Raw genomic sequence first — 14,548 nt, forward strand, 5'->3', positions numbered from 1 at the left:
CATACCATCGAACCCTGGTGTTGTCCCCATGAGATGATGATGTCCCAGGGTAAAGGGGGCTTTGCAGATTTAATTAGCATTCTAATCATCTGATCTTGAAATAGGGAGATCAGGCCTAATCCGGTCATATAAACCCATCGCTGGGTGGTAGGGGGTACACGTTATACCCAGCTTTATTACAAGCTATTAAGGAGGTTTTTCACATGATTGCACTAACCTATATTGCATGAGAAGTTTAGTTGCTCCCATCCTTTCCAGATATTTCTTTTTGGGTGAGAGGGCAGTGGAATGCACTTGTGGTTTTCATCTGCATCTCCTGATGACTAGTGATGACTTTCTTTTCTATATTTTCTTACTGCAGAGTTTTGATAAACTCTTCTGTGAAGCACCTGGTCCAATCTTTTGCTCACCTTCTTCAACTGGGTTGCTTGTCTTTTAAAAATTGATTCCTAGGGTTTCCTTAGATATTTTGGAAATAGTATTTTATGAGATTCTGTTTGAAAGAGAAACTTGGTGAAGGAAAGAAGCTGTGAGTCAGATGGAAAATGTTTCGCTTCGTGGTCTGTATCCACGAAGGCTCAGGCCACGTGTGAAGCAGCGTTGCCTGCAGTGACTGGTCACCCATTTCTGTCAGACTAGACAGCCGATCCTGAGAGCCAGAACCTGTGACAGTGTAGGTGATGGGACCAAGTGATATCCCAGAACTGAAGGGTGAGTGGGCACAGTGTCGGTGTTAAAATTGCTGCAGTTATACGTTGCCTACTTATATTGCCCAGTTATTTTCCATTTGTGAATGGTACTTCCTGAAGGTTTTTTATGTGCCTGTTAAATTTAGGAGAGTCCTGAAAATTCATGCCCCTAATGAACAGGATTCAATCAGTGCATGTTTTCAACCTGATAATTAAAAGACTTCTAAAAGTAGAGGCTAATTGAATTTCAGTTACTTCTCTTTCTGTATCAACAGCAAGATTTTAGAAACTTAAAAAAAGATAGCTATACTGTGCTCAAATATTTCACCCTAGCATGATATTAATGATCTTGTAAGTAGGTTAATTGTAGATTCCATTGCAGGCCTCCTGTGGAGATACGCTTCTGTTTGATGTTCGGAGCTGGTAGAACAGGTGTAGTTCAAAGATCCACTGTGGTATTTGAGCGATTTTTGACTCTCTTAAATTCACAGGAGTTTGAAATAAAACTTTGTCTATAAGGATAGATTCCTTGGAAGCACAAGAGAGGTTTTTTATCTTCATATTATAGTACCTGGGAAATTATTTTGGGGGTTCTTGTCTATTTTGTATCAGGCAAAGCATGGTCCACTTCCCTGTCTGCATTCTCCATCTAAATATGTAATTTATCCCAAATATAATGCCACATACAAGGTGAGGGGGTCACAGGCAGAGACCCCCCACTGTAAAGTCTCCACGGGCCCCTGGATCCCTGAACTCAAAGGCCCTGGTCCGGAGGACGGGCCTGGTGCAGGTAGCCTGCTGAGAGCATCGGCAGTGAGCATCCTCTTCTCCCAAGTGCTTCACTCGAAGGTGGCCCAGCCGGGAGGGGGTGTGTGTGGAGTGTTGACAGGACACCCTGGTGACTCTTCTAAAGCCCCATGTCCATCATCACAGTGGAAACCACGCGCACTTAATGACTGGTTATGTCATAATCCCAGGTATGAGCCCATTTAGGCGCGTGAGCCCTAAGGGGTGTGACTAACGCTCAAACCGATTTATTACAGTTACACGTTTTATGATGTTGTTTATGATGGACGATTTGGCTTTGTTTATGATGGACCATTTGGCTGGCAAGAATCCTGAATGCTGGCAAATCACCTTCAGTACCAGAGACAAACAACATGTTGCCAAAGGCCTTGGTCGTGATTCCATCTCATCCTCGTTCTAGCTTTGGAAAGAGTGGCAGCCTCCTGAGTCTCGGTTTCTTCATCAGTAAAATCGAGATAATTAACTCAGCACCAGAGTGGACGCTACATCATGTGCTATATTAGACCTTAGTATAAAACTAACGTATCCAACATTTTTCTTGGTAATGGTGGTTAATTCATCTTTTTAACTGTGACAAAATAGTAGGAAATTAAATACCTTGTGTGCCATTTAGCCAACACCACAAGAAAAATGTTTCATAGAAAACCAGCCCTAGGGCTTCCCTGGTGGCACAGTGGTTGAGAACCCGCCTGCCAGTGCAGGGGACCCGGGTTCGAGCCCTCGTCCAGGAAGATCCCACATGCCGCAGAGCAACTAAACCCATGCGCCACAACTACTGAGCCTGTGCTCTAGAGCCCGTGAGCCACAACTACTGAGCCTGCGCTCTAGAGCCCACGAGCCACAACTACTGAGCCCGTGTGCCACAACTACTGAGCCTGCGCTCTAGAGCCCACGAGCCACAACTGCTGAGCCCGCGAGCCACAACTACTGAAGCCTGCACTCTAGAGCCCACGAGCCAGTTACTGAATCCCATGCACCTAGAGCCTGTGCTCCGCAACAAGAGAAGCCACTGCAATGAGAGGCCCACGCACTGCAACGAAGAGTAGCCCCTGCTTGCCGCAACTACAGAAAGCCCACACGCAGTAACGAAGACCCAATGCAGCCAAGAAAATAAATAAATTTATTACAAAAAAGAAAAGAAAACCAACCCCAAACTCAGTGGCTTAAGACAAAAATCATCTTTTAGTCATCAATCTGAGGGTTGTCTGGAGTCTGGCTGGTCTAGTTTGGGCTCAGGGGGAGATGCAGGGGTCCCCTACCTGTCTCTCATCTCCCGTGGTGAGTGAACACGTTCTCGTGGGGATGGCAGTGGTGCCAGAGATGTCAGCCAGATCGAGCCAGAGTTTTTCAAATTTCTGCTCACGTTACATCTGCTCACATCCTCTTGGCTGAAACAGGTCCCAGGGCTAAAGCACAGCGTGGGGAAACGTGCGCCTGTCGGGGAGTAGGGCTGGGCAGTGAAAGGGCTTCCTAAATTGAGTCATTAATGCAATTTACCAGGACCACCCGTTTCACATTGTTTATCATCGAATTGAACGAGGGCAAGAGAGACGTTTTTAATAACAAAAGATATTAGATAAAGAAGAGAAGTCACCAGGTGAGGTTTGGTGCGAGGCCCACAAACCAGCGCGAGATTGTGGGGAGAACCAGGGGCCCCGTCGGGTCGTAGCCCCACCCTGCCGGCTCTGTCTGCAGCCTCAGCCGCGGGGCCCTGCCTTGTACCACTGGGGACGCTGGGAAGGACGGTGCGTCCTAGCTTAGACTGTGGAGTCGGGCGTCAAGCAGCCGCACTGGCTGTGAGCATCACCCGCGTCTGCTAGCGGGACCGCCCTGTTCTTCTACTAAAAGTGTGCGGAACTCCACAACCAGGACCCTGCTTCTACCTCTATAAATACAACTCTAGGACCCACAGGCAAATAATCAGCCAGGTATCTCAGACATCTCAGAAAATGTGTTTCCTAAAGCAGAAGGGAGCTTAATTACGTAACATTTTCCCAAGGGCTAACCCCTTGAAGTTACCAAGAAAATAAGGATCCTCCCATCCTTACAATGTCCCACCTGCTGTCACCGCCCTTATTTTTATTTATTTATTTATTTTTTTGCGGTACGCGGGTCTCTCACTGTTGTGGCCTCTCCCGTTGCGGAGCACAGGCTCCGGACGCGCAGGCTCAGTGGCCATGGCTCACGGGCCCAGCCGCTTCACGGCATGTGGAATCCTCCCGGACCGGGGAACGAACCCGTGTCCCCTGCATGGGCAGGCGGACTCTCAACCACTGAGCCACCAGGGAAGCCCTCACCGCCCTTATTAAATGGGAGGGAGAGCTCTGGATTCAGAACGTCCGGGTGGCCTGGTGGCCTCAGGCATAGAAATAAGTAATCACTGAGGCTCTGAAATGTAAGAACTCCTGGATCAGAAATAAATAAATAAATAAATTACCTGATAGGTTTGCTACAATAATTAAAGCCAGTTAAAGTCTAAAAAAAAAAAAAAGAATCCACTGCTTTTGTAATGGATATGATGACAAGTACCAGGTGTCTTAGAAGAACCAGACAAGGAAAGGGCAGGACTGCCTCTCAGAGGAAGTGGCATCATCACTTGCAGTGGGGACAGCGGTGGAGAGAGGACACTGGTGCGGCTGGAATCAGGTGGCCCGAGTTTCTGTCATGATGCCACCAGCTTATCATGTGACTGTTATAAACTTGTGGTTTTTTTAACCTTTGTGATCCCATTTCCACAGTTGTGAAATAGTGATTGTAATTACTATTGTAATTGTGAAATTGTGATCTATTGTGAAATTGTAATCTCTTACGAGGCTGTTAAGAAAATCAATTGAAGTGATTTTCTGAAAGGGTTACACTGAGTGTGAATGATTAAGCGTGATATTGGTTGCTGTTCTAGGCCGACAGGCGGATATCGTGGCTCCGAAATCCTGTTCATTACTTCGCAGAAAGAGCAATACAAGGTGAAAGCACGCTGGGCTTGAACACAGACTGCTCCAGAGGGCACTACAGACCTGACCTTCATCTAAAAGCAAGAAGAGCTTCACTCCTAGTTCTGTCTTTATTTCTTGACCGCAGAATGCATTGCTGAGGCCAAAGGGTGGCCCAACACACGTGGCTCTTGTTCCAGGAAGATAAGGAGGTGGGTTAGAGTGGATGCTCTCCTGTCTCTTCATCTCTCAAGGGCATTCATTTGTTTGAAGATCTTCTTTGGCATTTTCTGAAATAGTAAGAGCCTCTACTCTAGGAGAGACCTAAAGAGTTAGACAGTGATGCTTAATCTGAGGTGTCAACTTGTCTGGGCGAAGGGACGCCCAGCTAGCTGGGAAAACATTACCTCTGAGGATGTTTGTGTGGCGTTTCTGGAAGGGGTGAGCTTTTGTGTAGGTAGGTGAGTCAAGAAGATCCCTCTTACCACGCAGGTGAGCGTCAGCCCATCCAGGGCCTGAACAGCACAAAGGCAGAGGACGGGTAAATCTGCTTGGGCTGGGACGTGCATCTCCTCTTGCCCTCGGACACTGGGGTTCCTGGTTCTCAGAATTTCAGACTCAGACTGAATTACAACCCCCCCCCCATCACTTTCCAGGGCATGCAGCTTGCAGATGGCAGACCGGGTGACATCTCAGCCTTCATAATCACCTGGGCCAAATCCTATACTAAATCTGCTCTCGAGAAGGAATTTAGTTCTGCTTCTCTGGGGAAGGCTGGCTGATACGTGGACGTAACTGTGGGGCAGCTCAGGCACTGGTGAGTTGTTGCTGTAGATGTGCCTTCAGTTCTTCTATTCCTGTCTTCTTGTCTCTCACATTCGCTTGTGACCAGTGGCAAACCACACAGGCAAAAGTCACTTTTGAATTGAAGCAGTGATCTCCATACACTTTCTTGGAAAATAGAAGAAAGGATGATTTTTATATGTAAGCATTCTGTGACTATAATAGGTACACACATAGGATGTCAAGTGGGGAGAAGGGGTGAGTTTGAAGGTTATGAAGTCTTAATTTTTTAGAAAGTCCAGAATCAGGTACTTGATGAAAATAAACTGTAAATTGCGTAATTGGGTTTCACATCTGTCATAAACTAAAGCTTATCCTTGGCATGAAAATAACTACGCAAGAACATCTCATATTCCCTAGAATCAAAGTGTGAAGCAAGGCTGCTATTCATTTCTCAGATAAATGTTTGTTTCACCCATGGTGAGGATAAAACCCGCTGATACATCACCAAAAAAAAATGGCAGATTTCTTTTTAAGCAAGCAAAGCAAAAAGCAGCAGGAAGGAAACTCAGAGCTGCAGAATCAGATCAAGTAAGAATCTTACTGAAAAGTAACTGATTTTGTGAACACAGGGCAAGCAGCTCAGTGGAAAGCACATGGTATGCTGAAGTGCTGACACGTGAGCTTGTCTTATGAAAATGATAGAAAAACAATCTTGAACTATGAACTCGTGGAAATCGTTGCCCTTTGTGATGTTGCATAGGGATCTGCATTTTATATTCATTTGTTGACAAGGGTCTGAGACAAGTTCTAACATACTCCGCACTGTCTTAAAAAGGGATATTTGAGTATGTTAAGTGGAAGACAGAACGCCAAGGGGGAAATGAATTCTTTTCTTAGAATTGTTAATAAGCTAGAATGCTTTAAAATGTGATGGCCAATTTCAAACTAAAATAACATAAAGATCTCGGTTAATAAGATACATATGGGGCTTCCCTGGTGGCGCAGCGGTTGAGAGTCCGCCTGCTGATGCAGGGGACACAGGTTCGTGCCCCGGTCCGGGAAGATCCCACATGCCGCGGAGCGGCTGGGCCCGTGAGCCATGGCCGCTGAGCCTGTGCATCCGGAGCCTGTGCTCCGCAATGGGAGAGGCCGCAACAGTGAGAGGCCCACGTACTGCAAAAAAAAAAAAAAAAAAAAAAAAAAAAGATGCATTTGGTATTGTCACCATAACTGCAGCCTAAGTAAGACATGCTTAAATAAATAGCTTTTGTGTGGAAGGGGATGGAGCCCTCCAGCAGCACAGCTGGGGCTCGTCTGTGCTGCTCCAGTGATGCTCAGTGGCTGAGATTTATGTGCTTATGTATAGTGCCGGTCTCCGCTTCACACCTGCCCCTCCATGGGCCAGTCCTTCCATGGCGCGTCATTCCACAGAATGTGTGCGATTCCCAAAATGTGCATTGAGAGGTGTCGATTCTGGGTAGGTTTTTCGTTCAATGTAGGTTTTCTTCTTTTTCTTTTTAAAAAATTTTACTGGAGTATAACTGCTTTACACTGTTGTGTTAGTTTCTGGTGTACAGCAGAGTGACTCAGATACACATACATATATACAAACATGCTTATGTATGTATGTATTCTTTTTCAGATTCTTTTCCCTTATAGGTTATTACGAAATATTGACTAGAGTTCCCTGTGCTCTATAGTAGGTCCCTGTTGGTTATCTATTTTATACATAATAGTGTGTATATGTCAGTCCCAAGCTCCTAATTTATCCTTCCACCCTGCATTTCCCCTTTGGTAACCATAAGTTTGCTTTCGAGATCTGTGGGTCTGTGAATGTAGTGGTCTCCAGCCACTATGGAGAACAGTATGGAGGTTCCTTAAAAAACTAAAAGTAGAGTTACCATATAATCCAGCAATTTCACTCCTGGGCATATATCCGCAGAAAAGTATAATTCAGAAAGAGTCATGTACCACAATGTTCACAGCAGCACTATTCACAATTGCCAAGACATGGAAGCAACCTAAGTGTCCATCGACAGATGAATGGATAAAGAAGATGTGGCACATACATACAATGGAATATTACTCAGCCATAAAAAAGAATGAAATAATGCCATTTGCAGCAACATGGATGGACCTAGAGATCATCATACTGAGTGAAGTCAGTCAGACAGATATGATATTTCAACGTAGTTTTGATTACGTAGCAACTGCTCTAAAATGATGCTCTTCCTTGTGTTCACAACTGAAGGTAGGGTTATCGTGGTAGAAAGAGGATCTGGACTCTAGCACACCTGGGGGCTGCGAGTGTCAGGGGCATCAGAAGGAGAAACTCCTGCCACATTCTGGCCATGCGACTAACTCAGCGCGTCATGTGTAGACCATATTGTGGGTTTGTCATCTCTTTAATTAGGGCAACTCCAGTGTGTTGGAGACCAAAGCACTTAAACACTGATCTCCTTCCTTACTAATCATTCTGCACAGATTAAATGTTTTTAAAGGTGCTACATGCATGAGATCAGTGTAAAGTGAACATCAAACAGCCTTAAAAAGGAGAAAGAGGTCCATGTACAAATGCCCAAACACTGAGAAGATGTGGAAGGAAGCATCTGATTTTGGGATACTCTTGCTTTGCTGGTGGAATTTATAGTCAGGTAGATATGTGAGTGGCTCAACATCACCTCTGTTATTTTATTACATATTTATTAATTTATAAGAAGGTGACAGTGATGGAAACAGGTGGTTTGGTCTCGCGGGAGTGTGCATTTTGAGGCAGGATTGGTGACATGAGGTGAGCAGGGGACAGTGACGCAGGCCGCGTGCTGTGTGTAGCAGCTGGAAATGTCCCATGGACGTGGGACATAGACGTGAGTGGGTGGCCAGGGAAGGCTCTTGGGCATAGGGTGGTGTGTCCAGGTGTCCGTCTGAGGAAGATGCTCTGTCTACAGAGTGGAGGTCAGGTGTGTGGGTGCGAGAGGTGGGGCATCAGAGCAGATGAGCAGGAACAATTGGCTGGTGGTGCAGGAGTCCTGGAAGGAGACCAGGAGGGGCCCGCAAGCCCCTGTTTCAGTTTGTTGTTGTCATAGCCCCTCCCTCGCTTGTGATAACTGGGGAGACTCCTCAGACTTTTCTAGACTTTGGAAAATGGTCCCCTGATTCCATTTACTCAAATTAGAAAAAACATTCTATTTAAGCCACTTTTGGTTCCTTACAGCTGTGTAATCCATTTAGGCAGATTGTTGACTGAATTCCCGTTATGTGCTGGGTACAAACCTGTGTCCTAAGATATATCCTGAATAAGATTCCCTTGGCCCCCGTGGCCACCAGGTGTACTCGTGGAGGTGGAAGTATCAGAGGCATCATTGCAGTGGCAGGACACAGGTGAGCATATGGGTGGCTGGAGGTGAGGGAGATGCACATCTTATCTTGACTAAAGGGGTCATGAAAAGATTCTGGAGGAATTAAGATCTAAAAATGGAGGAGCAGCGGGGATTAGCTGGGAACAGTGGGGCGAAGGGGAAGTTCAGGCAGAGGAAGGAGCAGGGACAGAGAGCCTGGCTCAGGTGGGAACCTGGAGATGGTCCAGCCCGGTGGCACCGAGAGCAGCTCAAGAGGGGAGGTTACGGGGTGAGGTTCAGTGTGTGTGTGTGTGTGTGTGTGTGTGTGTGTGTGTGTGTTGTCAGAACACAGATTCCTTTGGGGCGGGAGGCTGGGTAATTGTTATAATTTGTCCTGTCCCGGCCTCTTTGATATTCTATGTGTACATCAGTTCGGGAAGGCAGCCCAGGTGCTCCAGGTGCCAAGACTCAGCTATTTCTCGTGCATGTCCTGCTCTGGTCAGGGAGGCTGATGGCGGCAGAGTGTTTTACTGCCGGAAACTGGAGAGCTCAATGCATCTGTGCATCTCTAATCCTGCAGACTATGAGCTCAGCAGGTACTTGACTGGTCCCTCTGTGAGCCTTGCTTGGGACTTCCCAGACTGCAGCCACAGAACACTGAAGACATCATCTCTAGATAGACAGATGGCATATAGACAGACAGAGCATATGGGGCATATATAGGATGGGCCAAAAAGTTCGCGTGGGTTTTTCTGTAACATTTTATGCAAAAACCCGAGCAAACATTTTGGCCAACCCAGTGTATGCACGGATGGCATCTGTATGGACAGACATGGAATATAGGACATGTACATGTATGGATGGCATCTGTGTGGACAGGTACAGTAGATAGGGCATATATATGTGTGCATGACATTCATATGGACAGGTACAGCATATACGAATCAGGTAGGATGCCAAGTCTCTTCTCAAAAGGTGTGTGAAAGGGGGTAGATGTCCTGGTAGGATAACCATTCTTAAACCCAGGGGAAGATGACTCTTTGCAGGTCCCTCAGCATATATAAGGGTCTTGTTTTTGTATCCATTCAGCCAATCTGTGTCTTTTGGTGGGAGCATTTAGTCCATTTACAGTTAAGGTAATTATCGAGATGTATGTTCCTCTTCCCATTTTCTTAATTGTTTTGGGTTCATTATGGTAGGTCTTTTCCTTCTCTTGTGTTTCTTGCCTAGAGAAGATCCTTTAGCATTTGTTGTAAAGCTGCTTTGGTGGTGCTGAACTCTCTCAGCTTTTGCTTGTCTGTAAAGGTTTTAATTTCTCCATTAAATCTGAATGAGATCCTTGCTGGGTAGAGTAATCTTGGTTGCAGGTTTTTCTCCTTCATCACTTTCAGTGTGTCCTGCCACTCCCTTCTGGCTTGCAGAGTTTCTGCTGAGAGATCAGCTATTAACCTTATGGGGATTCCCTTGTGTGTTGTTTTTCCCTTGCTGCTTTTAATATGTTTTCTTTGTATTTAATTTTTGACAGTTTGATTAATATGTGTCTTGGCGTATTTCTCCTTGGATTTATCCTGTATGGGACTCTCTGTGCTTCCTGGACTTGATTAACTATTTCCTTTCCCATATTAGGGAAGTTTTCAACTATAATCTCTTCAAATATTTTCTCAGTCCCTTTCTTTTTCTCTTCCTCTTCTGGAACCCCTATAATTCGAATGTTGGTGCGTTTAATGTTGTCCCAGAGGTCTCTGAGACTCTCCTCAGTTCTTTTCATTCTTTTTTCTTTATTCTGCTCTGCAGTAGTCATTTCCACTATTTTATCTTCCAGGTCACTTATCCATTCTTCTGCCTCAGTTATTCTGCTATTGATCCCATCTAGAGTATTTTTAATTTCATTTACTGTGTTGTTCATCATTGCTTTTTCTTCTTTAGTTCTTTTAGGTCCTTGTTAAATGTTTCTTGCATTTTCTCTATTCTATTTCCAAGATTTTGGATCATCTTTACTATCATTATTCTGAATTCTTTTTCAGGTAGACTGCCTATTTCCTCTTCATTTGTTAGGTCTGGTGGGTGTTTACCTTGCTCCTTCATCTGCTGTGTGTTTCTCTGTCTTCTCATGTTGCTTATCTTACTGTGTTTGGGGTCTCCTTTTTGCAGGCTGCAGGTTCATAGTTCCCATTGTTTTTGGTGTCTGTCCCCAGTGGCTAAAGTTGGTTCAGTGGTTTGTGTAGGCTTCCTGGTGGAGGGGACCAGTGCCTGTGTTCTGGTGAATGAGGCTGGATCTTGTCTTTCTGGTGGGCAGGTCCACATCTGGTGGTGTGTTTTGGGGTGTCTGTGGCCTTATTATAATTTTAGGCAGCCTCTCTGCTAATGGATGGGGCTGTGTTCCTGTCTTGCTAGTTGTTTGGCATAGGGTGTGCAGCACTGTAGCTTGCTGGTCGTTGAGTGAAGCTTGGTGCTGGTGTTGAGATGGAGATCTCTGGGAGATTTTCACCGTTTGATATTATGTGGAGCTGGGAGGTCTCTTGTGGACCAGTGTCCTGAAGTTGGCTCTCCCACCTCAGAGGCACAGCCCTGACGCCTGGCTGCAGCACCAAGAGCCTTTCATCCACACGGCTCAGAATAAAAGAGAGAAAAAAATTGAAAGAAAGAAAGAGGATAAAATAAAATAAAGTAAGGTAAAATAAAGTTATTAAAATAAAATAATAATTATTTAAAAAAAATTTAAGTAAGAAAAAAAAAGCAAACAAGCAAAAAAAAACGGACGGATAGAACCCTAGGACAAATGGTGAAAGCAAAGCTATACAGACAAAATCTCACACAGAAGCATAAACATACACCCTCACAAAAAGAGGAAAAGGGGAAAAAATAATCTATCTTGCTCCCAAAGTCCACCTCCTCAATTTGGGATGATTAGTTGTCTCTTCAGGTGTTCCACAGATGCAGGTACATCAAGTTGACTGTGGATATTTAATCCGCTGCTCCTGAGGCTGCTGGGAGAAGTTTCCCTTTCTCTTCTTTGTTCTCACAGCTCCCAGGGGCTCAGCTTTGGATTTGGCCCCGCCTCTGCGTGTTCTTCGCTCAGACAGGACGGGGTTAAAGGAGCCGCTGATTCGGGGGCTCTGGTTCACTCAGGCCGGGGGGAGGGAGGGGCACGGCATGCAGGGCGGGCCTGCGGCGGCAAAGGCCGCCATGACGTTGCACCAGCCTGAGGCATGCCGTGCGTTCTCCCGTGGAAGTTGTCCCTGGATCCCGGGACCCTGGCAGTGGCAGGCTGCAGAGGCTCCTGGGAGTGGAGGTGTGGACAGTGACCTGTGCTCGCACACAGGCTTCTTGGTGGCGGCAGCAGCAGCCTTAGCGTCTCATGCCCGTCTCTGAGGTCCACGCTGATAGCCACGGGCCGCGCCATCTCTGGAGCTCCTGTAAATGGTGCTCTTAATCCCCTCTCCTCGCGCACCAGGAAACAAAGAGGGAAGAAAAAGTCTGTTGCCTCTTCGGCAGGTCCAGACTTTTCCCCGGACTCCCTCCAGGCTAGCCGTGGCGCACTAACCCCCTGCAGGCTATGTTCACGCCGCCAACCCCAGTCCTTTCCCTGGGATCTGACTGAAGCCCGAGACTCAGCTCTCAGCCCCAGCTTATCCCAGCGGGTGAGCAGACAAGCGTCTCGGGCTGGTGAGTGCCGCTCGGCACCGACCCTCTGTGCGGGAATCTCTCCGCTTTGCCCCCCGCACCCCCGTTGCTGCGCTCTCCTCCGCGGCACCGAAGCTCCCCCCTCCGCCACCTGCAGTCTCCGCCCGCGAAGGGGCTCCTAGTGTGTGGAAACCTTTCCTCCTTCACAGCTCCCTCCCACTGGTGCAGGTCCCGTCCCTATTCTTTTGTCTCTTTTTTCTTTTTCTTTTGTCCTACCCAGGTATGTGTGTGGGGGGGGATCTATGCCTTTTGGAAGGTCTAAGGACTTCTGCCAGCGATCAGTGGTGTTCTGTAGGAGTTGTTCCACATGTAGATGTGTTTCTGATGTATTTGTGGGAAGGAAGTTGATCTCCGCGTCTTACTCTAACGCCATCTTCTCCCTAAACCTCTACATTTTATTTTTGATAAAGAAGTTTTACCTTCAATTTCTATTTTAAGGATTGGCCAAGATGGCATAGTAAGACCCTGAGCTCACCTCTTCTCATAGGCACACCAAAATCACTATCTGCAGAACAACCATCAGTGGAAAAGAGCAGAACCTACCAGAAAAGACCTTCTGCAACTGAAGACACAAAGAAGGGACCACAACGAGACGGGTAGGAGGAGTGGATTCAAGATGTAATCAAGTCCCATATCCCTGAGTGGGCGACCCACAAACGAGAGGATAGTTATATTGCCGAGGTTCTCCCCCAGGAGCGAAAGTTCTGAGCCCCGTTTGGGCTCCCCAGCCCGGGGGTCCTGCATCGGGAAGATGAGCCTCAGAGCATGTGGCTTTGAAGGCAGTGTGGCTTAATTTCAGGAGAGCCAGAGTGCTGTGAGTAGTAGAGACTTCAGTTTTAAAGGGTGCACACAAAATCTCATGCACATCAGGACCTAGGGCAAAAGCACTAATTTGATAGGAGTGTGGGCCAGACCCATCTGCTGGTCATGAAGAGTCTCCTAGAAAGTGGGGGGTGGCTACAGCTCATCCTGGGTACACAGACACTGGCAACAGCCATATCTGTGAGCTTTTTACCACATGGACACTGGTGTGGGCAGGCCCCATCATGGTTTCCTTCCTCTAGCTCATTAGTACGAGGACCTGGCACCACCAAGAGCCTGTAGGCACTGGTGCTGGGATGCCTTAGGTCCAGCAACTAACTGGGTGGGGACACAGCCCCACCCTCAGCAGACAGGCTGCCTAAAGACTTCCTCAGCCCATGGCCATCTCTAGACATGCTTCTACACACAGCCCTGCGCACCAGAGGGCCAAGACCCAGCTCCACCCACCAGTGGGCAGGCACAGGCCCTGCCCTCCAGGAAGCCTGCACTATCCTCTGTAACAGCCTCACCCACCAGTGGGCAGAAACCAGACAAGAAAACCACAATCCCACAGCCTGCGGACCCAGCCCACCTACAGCAGGCCAGACCTTACCCTGGGACCAGCTGGCCTCTTGCCCTGCCCACTAGCAGTGCAACACAAGCTTCGGGACATGATACTATACATAGAAAAATCCTAAAGATGCTACTGGAAAACTACTAGAGCTCATCAATGAATTCAGTAAAGTTTTAGGATACAGAATTAATATACAGAAATGTGTTTCATTTCTATACACTAACAACAAAAGCTCAGCAAGAGAAGTTAAGGAAACAATCCCATTTATTATCACATCAAAAAGAAAAAAATACTCAGGAATAAACCTACCTAAGGAGGCAAAAGACCTGATTTGGAAACCTATAAGACTTTTATGAAAGAAACTGAAGGTAACACAAACAGATGGGAAGATATACCATGCTCATGGATTGGAGAATGAATGTGGTTAAAATGTCCAAGCTATCCAAGGCAATCTACAGATTCCGTTTTATATATATTATATATATATAAGTATATATAGTCTTTTTCAGATTCTTTTCCATTACAGGTTACTAGAAGATATTGAGTATAGTTCCCTGTGCTATACAGTAGGTCTTTGTTGTTTATCTATTTTATGTATGGTAGTGTGTATCTGTTAATTCCAAACTCTTAATTTATCTCTCCCCTTCCACCCCCGCTATCTCCCTTTGGTAACCATAAGTTCATTTTCTATGTTTGTAAGTCTATTTCTTTTTTTGTAAATAAGTTCATTTCTTTTGTTTTTTAGATTCCACATATAAGTGATATCATATGATATGTGTCTTTCTCTGACTTGCTTCACTTAATATGATAATCTCTAAATATATTTATACACTCTTTAGGTACAAGTTCATTGCAAAAATAAATGGGCAAAAATAAAATGCCTTGAAGGAAGCATTAAAGAAATTATGATATGTAAATATTGGGGAATTTTTTTTAGAA

This window comes from Grampus griseus (genome assembly GCF_964374135.1).
Source record: "Grampus griseus genome assembly, chromosome: 6".
Lineage (NCBI taxonomy): Eukaryota > Metazoa > Chordata > Mammalia > Artiodactyla > Delphinidae > Grampus > Grampus griseus.